This window comes from Pseudophryne corroboree, chromosome 3, assembly GCF_028390025.1.
Source record: "Pseudophryne corroboree isolate aPseCor3 chromosome 3, aPseCor3.hap2, whole genome shotgun sequence".
Classification (NCBI taxonomy): domain Eukaryota; kingdom Metazoa; phylum Chordata; class Amphibia; order Anura; family Myobatrachidae; genus Pseudophryne; species Pseudophryne corroboree.
Genome location: NC_086446.1, coordinates 697930279 through 697940296, shown reverse-complemented (window position 1 = coordinate 697940296; position 10018 = coordinate 697930279). Strand labels below are relative to the sequence as shown.

The following is a 10018-nucleotide window of genomic DNA, read 5'->3' as shown; positions in this document are numbered from 1 at the left end:
TATCTGCCTTTTTCTGCAACAACTTCTTATAAATGTACTGTAACTTTTTATGTTATTTTTTTGGTAGTGATTCTTAAAGTGTACCTCCTTCCCTGCACATTGGAGACAGCCATTTTGTTCTTCTAAGTCAGACCTTGGCAACATGTGTGTCTCCAGCATGCACTGCAACAGGTTTAGCATTCCCTAATAGCAAAACTGTGGCAAAGCATTATGGGACTTTTAGTTTTACAACAGCTGGAGAGCCACAGGTTGGCCAGGCCTGTTCTAAGCAATATTTAGCCTATCAATTCGGAACTGGTGTCTGATGTACTTGTTCCTAGACAAATGATAAGCTGATTATTGGTTCAGACAAAACGTCTGTGCGCAGGTGACAGGCCCACTTTAATACAGCTTCTAACCTCAATTTTTTTCTTGTGCTTGGACTAATAATTGTATGATATTAAAGTAATGTAACATGAAGCTCAGTGCTGCTATTGCTTACAACTGCTTTTGTTTGTAGTCTGAACAGTTATTTTTATGTAACAAAGAAATGATTAAATCTATCTAGTTGGATGAACCGTGGATAATTTGTCATCCTTTTGCCTTTACCAAGCGACTAGTGTGTGGTGTGCTTGTGACATGATCAAAGACTGCGGATGTAGTGGGGCTCATACTGTACTGTACCATTAGAGAAAAATATTCAAATAGAATATTAATGTTATTTATATAGCACTTTTCTCCTAATAGGACTCAAAGTGCTTTACATTTGCCTATTTCAGCTCAAATACAAAACAAGCTTAACAGTAGATATTAGTGAAATGCGTGAGTAAATAGGTAAGTCTTGAGTCTATTTTTTGAAGGATTTTAGAGTGGAGGCTTCTCGCACTGTGCGGAGACGAGAGTTCCATAGAGTCTGCGTCACAATGTTGAAAGCTCGACCCAGTGGCAAACGCAGGATTTCTAGAGGGGGTTTTCCAAATAAAGTTCAAAATCTCCCACTCTGCAGAACATTGGAGCAAGTGCGGGAGACATCAGAAGCGGTAGGTGACCCTAGTAAAAACCCTCAACATAAATTTAAACATTGCCCTTTTTATACACTGGATACTGTATGTTATACAGTATTAATATTTAACACTATAGATGAACTCTAGCTACCAATAGTCTCTAGTATAAGCTGTATCAAACATGTAAATAATATAAATAAGTGGTCAGGAAAAGGTTAAGCATACCATAATGAATTAATACAAAAACATAATATAATCAGTACTGCACTTTATAAGCACACATTCTCCCACCTCATGGTAAGGCTTCTGTCTCTTCTTCCTAGTAGTTACTCTCTGGTCCAGTGCACTGATTGAGGACTTAGGTCCACACACACACAGCAAACTTGGTAGAAGAAGCTGCTACCATTGAGCATGAGCAGCAGCTCTGCTCTGTCCCTTAAACTGCATGATGTGGCTGCAGCTCTAGTAATCATATTATATACCATTGCTACTGTCGTAATTTGAGCCACTTGCCAAGCTAAGGGGGGGTTTCCAGGCAACTGGAAACCCCCCTTCCCCCCCTGCGCATTTGTCTATGCGACCCCCACATTAATTCAGAGATTCTAGGTACTGTTAGTAGTCCTTCATCTACAGATCATAGTAATTGAGTAGGACAGTAATGAATACGAAGCTTCTTCCAACAGTGCTAATCTACATTAGCAACCGTTACCAATAATAAATCTTAATTATCTGTAGTATTGTAATGGTGTGTAGCAGAGGATAGATGCATTGTTGGTAAACTATTTCTCTAATGGGAAACTGGCTATGCAGAAGATTCCAAAAAAGCAGTGGCGCTGTTGATGTGTGAAAGTATCTCTCCAGGCACATTGTGGCACTTTTATGATTTTATGGTTATTGGCAGTTAATGGGTCAATAAATGATGATCATGCAGGTAAATGATCTCTTATCAGGAAAGCCATTAATATTTTAAAACCGGAGAAAATCAAATTTGGGGTGAAGTTGTGCCTTGTTGAGCGATAAGTACACCAAACTCTCTGAATTTTATAATGTAATCTTTGGATAAAGACCACAGTTGCAACAAATTAAATGCTGAAAGATGCTGTTGATAAATTATTTAAAACTAATTATTGGATAACCATACAAAATAATCTTTGTATAAAAAAAAATTATTATTAAAAAGCTTAGCTGGTGCAATTACAGAAGTTCTGCAGCAGTCAATTCAAAATGAATACCCTGCGCTCTTTGGGCCCAATTCATGTTTGTAAATAAAGCAAATAATCAAGCAACTGGGCAAAACCATGTGCACTGCAGGTGGGCCGGATATAACATGTGCAGAGAGATTTAGATTTGACTGGGTTGTTTTTTCTATGCACAGTAAATACTGGCTGCTTTTGTAACAAAAGTAATTTACATAATTTTGTACTAAACTTCGTAATCATCAATAAAAATATTTTGGGGGAAAAAAATACTCGCTGCTTTATTTTTACACTGCAATTTAGATTTCAGTGTGGACACGCCCCACCCAAATCTAACTCTCTCTGCACATGTTACATCTGCCCAGACCTGCAGTACAACATGGTTTTGCCCAGTTGTTTGATGATTTGCTTTATTTACAAGCATGAATCAGGCAACAGGCCCTTTGTCTGCAGGCTTACAAATTATAATTTCTCATACGTCCTAGAGGATGCTGGGGACGACATCAAGACCATGGGGTATAGACGGGATCCGCAGGAGACATGGGCACTCCAAAGACTTTTCATTGGGAGTGAACTGGCTCCTCCCTCTATGCCCCTCCTCCAGACCTCAGTTTTAGAAATGTGCCCAGGTCGACTGGATGCACTCTGAGGAGCTCTACTGAGTTTCTCTGAAAAGACTTATGTTAGGTTTTTTATTTTCAGGGAGATCTGCTGGCATTAGACTCCCTGCTTCGTGGGACTGAGGGGGCAGAAGCAGAACCAACTTCCTCAGAGTTTCATGGCTCTGTTTCTGGCTGACAGGACACCATTAGCTCCTGAAGGGAACTGAACGCTAGCCGTGTCTAGATGCTCACTCCCACAGCACGCCGTCACCCCCCTCACAGAGCCAGAAGTCAGAAGACAGGCGAGTATGAGAAGATTGATCTTCAATCAAGTAAGTGACGGCTGAGGTGCGACGCGGCTGGTGGGAGCGCAGCGCGCCATTGCTGCCCACACACACAGGCACTGCAGGGCGCGGGGGGGGGGGGCGCCCTGGGCAGCAAGAAAAATACCTCAAACTGGCTAAAAGGGGGCATAAGATTCCGCTGGCACAGCCCTACCCCTGCCAGTATAAATATTGTCATGGATACTGAGGGGCGGAGCTTCTTCCTCAGGCAGCCAGCGCACTACTCAGCACCATTTTCTCTCTCTCTCCTCAGGCTGCAAAGAACACGCTGGTCCTCTCCTCCACTTCTGACAAGTACAGGGTGCTATAAAGGGGGGGCACAAAGCGATTGTGGTGCATTTGATAGTGTATATTACTATTTAAAAGCGCTTTTGGGCTGTGGACATACTGTGTTCACAGGCAATACTGGTGCTGGGTTTGTGAACTGGCTGCTCCTATCCTGTGTCCCTCTGACAGATTTTACTGTGGGTCTGTCCCCAAAATAAGTCCCAGTGTGTCTGTGAGTGTGGTGTACACGTGTGAGGCATGTCTGAGGCAGGGAGTTCCTCCCAGGAGGAAGCCATTTTAGGGACACAGAGTTGTAATGTGGTGGCGCTACCGGCACACCAAGAGCCTGCATGGGTGAAAGAGCTACGTGACAGTATGCATCTGATTAACCGTAGATTAGATAAGTCTGAATCTAAGGCTGCATGCTGGAGAAAATCTGTGGAAGATGTGATTTTTCAGGATGCTGTTATTCCTTATGCGGGCGGCCCCTCTGGGTCACATAAGAGACCATTTGCAAATGTTGTAAACACTGATACTGACACGGATTCTGATTCTTGTGTCGACAATAGTGAATCCAGAGAGATAGATCATAAATTGGCAAAAAGTATACAATATATGATTGTGGCTATAAGGGCACTCCTGTACCTCAGGAGAAAGCTTATTTATGTAAGGAAAAGAAATCCAAAGTCACGTTTCCTCCTTCACACAAACTAAATCCTCTGTTTGAAGGGATGTGGGTGAATCCTGATAAAAAAAATTGTATTCCCAAAAGGATTCACAAAGCTTATCCTTTCACGGTTGAAGACCGGAAAAAATGGGAGTCACCCCCTGTGTTAGACAGTGCACTTTCCAGGTTGACAAAGAAGGTAATTCTCCCTGCTCCTGGCATGGCTTCTCTTAAAGAGCCGGCAGACCGCAAAATGGAAACGACATTGAAATCCATTTATGTTACCAATGGTACACTGCTCAGGCCCACTATTGCTTGCGCATGGGTGAGTCGCGCTATTGAAAAATGGTCAGAAAGTGTGTCATCAGAAATTGACACGATTGATAAAGATGAGATACTCCTTAAATTAGGGAATATCAAGGACGCTGCCGCCTACATGCTGGAAGCAATGAAGGATATTGGACTCTTGAGTTCACAAGCCGCTACCATGGCAGTATCGGCTAGGCGGGCATTATGAATTCGCCAGTGGAACGTGGATGCAGATTCCAAAAGAAACATGGAGGCTCTCCCATATAAAGGTGAGGCCTTATTTGGCGATGGCCTGGATGCGTTAGTCTCGGCGGCTACCGCAGGTAAGTCAACATTTTTGCCCTCTGCGCCTGCACCGGCAAAAAAGACTTATCACCCGCAAATGCAGTCCTTTCGGCCCAATAAATACAAAAAGCCGAGAGGTTCCCCCTTCTTTGCAGGTAGGGGAAGGGGAAAGAAGCCCACACCGGCTCCAGGTCCCGAAGAGCAGAAGTCTACCCCTAATTCTGCCAAATCCCCAGCATAAAGCTGGAATTCCCTTGCTGGAGGCCGCTCGGGTTGGGGCACGTCTCAAACTCTTCAGCCAGGATTGGATTCTGTCTGGCCTGGATCCCTGGGTGTTGCAAATAGTATCCCAGGGATACAAACTAGAGTTTCAAGACGTTCCCCCATGCCGATTTTTGAAATCGACCTTGCCAGCTTCTCCGCCAGAGAGAGAAGCAGTAACAGCGGCAATCCAAAAATGATGTCAAGACCAGGTTATAGTCCTGGTACCGTTGTCACAACAAGGGCGGGGTTTTTATTCATGCCTCTTTGTTGTTCCGAAGCCGGACGGCTCGGTCAGACTGATCCTAAATCTAAAAGATCTGAATTTCTTCCTGAAAAGGTTCAAGTTCAAGATGGAATCACTTCGGGCGGTGATTGCCAGTCTGGAGGAGGGGGACTACTTAGTGTCGGTGGACATAAAGGATGCTTACCTGCATGTTCCCATTTATCCTCCTCACCAGGCTTATCTGAGATTCGCCATTCAGGATTGCCATTACCAATTCCAGACGTTACCTTTTGGTCTCTCCACGGCGCCAAGGGTATTCACCAAGGTGATGGCGGAGATGATGGTCCTCCTTCGTCAGAAAGGAGTCAATATAATCCCTTATCTGGACGACCTCCTGATAAAGGCGAGATCCAGGGAGCAGTTATTACAAAACATATCCCTCTCCCTGTCAATACTCCAACAACATGGTTGGATCATAAATTACCCAAAGTCACAGTTGGAACCGACGACAAGGTTGTCTTTCCTCGGGATGATTCTGGACGGGATCCGGTCTGAAGATTGACAGTGTCTAGGTCGACAATGTTTAGGTCGACCACTATAGGTCGACAGTCACTAGGTCGACATGGATGGAAGGTCGACAGGGTTTCTAGGTCGACATGTGCTAGGTCGACAGGTCTAAAGGTCGACATGAGTTTTTCACATATTTTTTGGGGGGATTTTTTCATACTTAACGATCCACGTGGACTACGATTGGAACGGTAAAGTGTGCCGAGCGGTAGCGGAGCGAAGGCACCATGCCCGAAGCAAGGGGACGCGGTGCACTAATTTGGGATCCCGGTCACTTTACGAAGAAAACGACACCAAAAAAAAAAAAATCCTCATGTCGACCTTTAGACCTGTCGACCTAGCACATGTCGACCTAGAAACCCTGTCGACCTTCCATCCATGTCGACCTAGTGACTGTCGACCTATAGTGGTCGACCTAAACATTGTCGACCTAGATACTGTCGATAAAACGAACCACACCCTTCTGGACACAGAAGTTCAGAGAGTATTTCTTCCGCTGGAAAAGGGCTCTGGAAATCCAGTAAATGGTAAAACAGATATTGAAACCATCAAGTGTGTCGATCCATCAGTGCATTCAGTTGTTGGGGAAGATGGTGGCGGCCTACGAGGCCATACAGTTTGTCAGGTTCCATGCCAGAGTATTCCAGTGGGACCTGTTGGACAAGTGGTCGGGGTCACACCTACACATGCACAGAAAGATAATCCTGTCGTCAAAAAACAGGATTTCGCTCCTGTGGTAGTTGCACAGCTCTCACCTGCTAGAGGGACGCAGGTTCAGGATTCAGGACTGGTTCCTAGTAACCACGGATGCAAGTCTCCGAGGCTGGGGAGCAGTCTCTCAGGGAGAAAACTTCCACGGACGTTGGTCAAAACAGGAAGCCTGCCTTCACATAAATGTTCTGGAGCTAAGCGATTTTCCGCTAATTGCGCATGCGCAATGTTCGCACTGCGCCAAGTAAATTTGCTATGCAGTTAGGTATTTTACTGGTGACCCAGTGGGTGTTTCCGTCAGTGTATGTTTTCCCTCCACTTCCGTTGATCCCAAAAGTACTCAGGATCATAAGAAAGAAAAGGGTTCGAGCAATCTTCATTGCCCCAGACTGGCCAAGAAGGGCTTGGTACTCAGATCTTCAGCAGTTACTCATAGGAGATCCTCGGCCTCTTCTCGGGAGGACCTGCTGCAGCAGGGGCCGTGTGTGTACCAAGACTTACCGCGGCTACGTTTGATGGCATGGCTGTTGAGCGCCGTATCCTAGCCAGGAAGGGTATTCCTAAGGAGGTCATCCCCACCCTTATTCAGGCCAGAAAGGGAGTAATGTCAAAACATTACCACCGTATTTGGAGAAAATATGTGTCTTGGTGTGAATCCAAGAAATCTCCTACGGAAGAGTTTCACTTAGGACGTTTTCTCCATTTTTTGCAGGATGGTGTGGAGACGGGCCTACGATTGGGATCAGTCAAGGTCCAGATTTCGGCCTTGTCAGTGTTCTTCCAAAAACAATTGGCGTCTCTTCCAGAGGTTCAGACCTTCGTGAAAGGGGTTCTGCACATCCAGCCTCCATTCGTGCCTCCAGTGGCACCATGGGACCTTAACGTTGTATTGCAGTTCCTTCAATCGGATTGGTTTGAGCCTCTACAAAAGATAGAGTTGAAATTTCTCACTTTGAAAGTGGTGATGCTTTTGGCATTGGCATCCGCAAGGCGGGTGTAGGAATTAGGGGCCTTGTCTCACAAGAGCCCTTACCTGATTTTCCAGGAAGATAGGGCATAGTTGCGAACTCGCCAACATTTTCTTCCAAAGATGGTTTCTGCTTTTCACATAAACCAACCTATTGTGGTGCCAGTAGTTACTGACACATTCACTGATTCAAAGTCTCTAGATGTGGTTAGAGGTTTGAAAATCTATGTTGCTAGAACAGCTCGTATACGGAAAACAGAGGCTCTGTTTGTCCTGTATGATTACAAGATTGGCTGTCCTGCTTCCAAGCAGACTATTGCACGTTGGATTAGAAATACGATTCAGCAAGCTCATACTATGGCTGGATTGCCGTTACCGACGTCGGTAAAGGCCCACTCCACTAGGAAGGTGGTCTCATCCTGGGCGGCTGCCTGGGGGGTCTCGGCATTACAACTTTGCTGAGCAGCTACTTGGTCAGGGTCAAACACATTTGCTAAGTTCTACAAGTTTGACACCTTGGCCGATGAGGACCTAAAGTTTGGTCAATCGGTGCTGCAGGGTCATCTGCACTCTCCCGCCCGTACTGGAGCTTTGGTATAGACCCCATGGTCTTGATGTCGGCCCCAGAATCCTCTAGGACGTATGAGAAAATAGGATTTTGATAACCTACCGGTAAATCCTTTTCTCTTACATCCTAGAGGATGCTGGGGACTCCGTAAGGACCATGGGGAATAGACGTGCTCCACAGGAGACATGGGCAAAATAACTTTAGATATGGGTGTGCACTGGCTCCTCCCTCTATGCCCCTCCTCCAGACCTCAGTTTGATACTGTGCCCAGAGGAGACTGGGTGCATTACAGGGAGCTCTCCTGAGTTTCCTGAAAGAAAGAAATTTTGTTAGGTTTTTTATTTTCAGATGCTGGCAACAGGCTCCCTGCATCGAGGGACTGAGGAGAGAGAAGCAGACCTACTTAACTGCTAGGCCCTGCTTCTTAGGCTACTGGACACCATTAGCTCCAGAGGGAGTCAGAACGCAGGTCTCTCCTAGCTGTTCGTCACGGAGCCGCGCCGCCGTCCTCCTCACAGAGCCGGAAGAAAGAAGACTTCAGAGGCGGCAGAAGACTTCGGATCTTCACTGAGGTAATGCTGCGCGCCATTGCTCCCGCACAACACACACACGGCAGGCACTGTAAGGGTGCAGGGCGCGGGGGGGGCGCCCTAGGCAGCAATTAAACCTCTGGTCTGGCAAAATCAGGACATATATGGGCTTTGCACTATATATAAGAGATTCCCGTCAGTTTTTGAAAGCAATCAAGCGGGACCGAAGCCCGCCGCTGAGGGGGCGGAGCTTGATCCTCAGCGCCATTTTTCTCCACAGCACACGCTGAGAAGCTGGCTCCCCGGACTCTCCCCTGCTGAACACGGTGACAGAGGGTTTGAAAGAAGGGGGGGCACATAATATATATATATATATATGTAGCGGTAATGGCGGCACTCCACAGACTTCAAGTAAGTTTAAAACAGCTTGTACTTTATTGCGTCCTACGCCGTTTCGGGTAACAACCCGTCGTCAGGGACAATCATGTATGATTTGAAAAGGCTTGGGAGTCTCCAAACAAAAAACTGCAGATTCCCAAAAGGATTCTTATGGCGTATCCTTTCCCGACTAAGGACAGGATACGGTGGGAATCCTCCCCGAGGATGGATAAAGCATTGACCCGCTTATCCAAAAAGGTAGCGCTGCCATCTCAAGATACGGCAACCATCAAGGATCCTGCTGATCGCAGGCAGGAGACTACCTTGAAGTCTATTTACACACATACTGGTACCTTACTCAGACCGACGATAGCGTCGGCTTGGGTTTGTAGCGCGATAGCAGCGTGGACAGATACCTTATCTGCTGATATAGATACGCTGGATAAGGAAAACATTTTATTGACCCTGGGTCATATTAAAGATGCTGTCCTATATATGAGGGATGCTCAGAGAGACATTGGCCTACTGGGTTCTACTGGGTACAACCTACTGGGTTGGTGATTTCGGCTAGACGAGCCCTATGGACCCGACAATGGACGGGCGATGCCGACTCGAAGAGGCATATGGAGGTTTTACCTTACAAGGGTGAGGAATTGTTTGGGGAAGGTCTCACAGACCTTGTTTCCACGGCTACGCCAGGTAAATCAACTTTTTTGCCTTATGTTTCCTCACAGCCTAAGAAAGCACCACATTATCAGATGCAGTCCTTTCGGTCGCATAAACCCAAGAGAGTGCGAGGATCTTCCTTTCCTGCCAGAGGTAAGAGTAAGGGAAAAAAGCTGCCAACCACAGCTAGTTCCCAGGAGCAGAAGTCCTCCCCGGCCTCTACAAAATCCACTGCATGACGCTGTGGCTCCGCTGAGGGAGTCCGCCCCAGTGGGGGCACATCTTCAACTTTTCAGCCACGTTTGGGTTCACTCACAGGTGGATCCCTCGGCAATAGAAATTGTTTCCCAGGGTTACAAGCTGGAATTCGAAGAGGTGCCTCCTCGCCGTTTTTTCAAATCGGCCCTACCGGCTTCTCCCCCAGAGAGGGAGATAGTGTTAAATGCGATTCAAAAATTGAGTCTTCAACAAGTGGTGGTCAAAGTCCACCT

At 46.3% G+C, this 10018-nt stretch overlaps 1 protein-coding gene across 4 annotated transcripts in view; it reads left to right on the top strand.

The window, feature by feature from the left end:
• Positions 1 to 556, top strand: part of CPEB3 (cytoplasmic polyadenylation element binding protein 3) — a 228686-nt gene extending 228130 nt beyond the window's left edge. For all 4 annotated transcript variants that reach the window (XM_063962037.1, XM_063962040.1, XM_063962038.1 and 1 more), the window contains one exon: positions 1 to 556. This exon is cut by the window's left edge and continues 6864 nt beyond it. The gene's annotated coding sequence lies outside the window, so the exon portion shown is untranslated.
• The last annotated feature ends 9462 nt before the right edge of the window (positions 557 to 10018 follow it).